This window comes from Exserohilum turcica (genome assembly GCF_000359705.1).
Source record: "Exserohilum turcica Et28A unplaced genomic scaffold SETTUscaffold_1, whole genome shotgun sequence".
Lineage (NCBI taxonomy): Eukaryota > Fungi > Ascomycota > Dothideomycetes > Pleosporales > Pleosporaceae > Exserohilum > Exserohilum turcicum.
Window position 1 is genome coordinate 1,240,488 of NW_007359914.1, and position 897 is coordinate 1,241,384.

Genomic DNA, 897 nt, shown 5'->3' on the forward strand with positions numbered 1-897 from the left:
GGGGGGGGGGCAGGCAGTCCAGGGGCACAGTCCCGATAGCGTTTCAACAGCGGTTGCAAGCAGCCCGTGACAGCCTGGGCGTCCGCGTACGTCCGCGAAAGAAGACCGAGGGTGGTGATATTGCAGCGACTCGAGAAGGAAGCGGGGTGCTCGGCCGGGCGGGCTTGTGAGTGAGGGGGGACAAAGAAGAGATGGAAAAAGCAACAAGCAGACGACGACGACAAGCAGCTGGCAGCGGGCGTGCGGGCGCGGGTGGGACGAGCAGAGGCTGGTGCTGCTTGGATTGCCCCCCCTTGCGCTCGTCGAGGGCGGCGGAGGGATTGATTGGGTTGGCCAACGGTTCGCGGGTGTGTAGCGGGGCGCGCACGTCGGCGCTAGCACTAGCCAAGCAGGTCACGTGCCCGCCGTCGACAGTACTGTACTAGCAGCCTGCACCCGTGAACCTCCAAGTCTCTCCAGACATACATACGCATACGCACAGCCGCGACGTCTGACACGTCGCCGACCAGAGAGGCTTGCTAGACTGTCGCGAATCGAGAGACGCGCGCCCGCAGACGCCCGCTCATGCCTCCCTCCCCTATGCCCATGTCCGGCCACCCGATGGCGGGCCAGCCTTCGTCCCTTTCGGCTGGCGTAGATCCCGCTTTCTGGGGCAGCCACCACGACTTCTCCTCGTCCGACTCCACAGCGTCCTTCTCACCCTCGCTGGGGCTCCATCTGTCGCCCACGACCAGCGTCGCTACCCACAGCAGCAGCGTCAATGGCAGCACGCCGCCCGCCCACACGCCCCAGTCCTCCAATGGCAGCAGGGCCAGCTCCCAGGCCGCCCAGAAGAGCGCGCAAAAGCCGCCCGCCGGCGACCAGGCCAGAGCCTCAGTCGCCGTCGCCTGTGTGCAG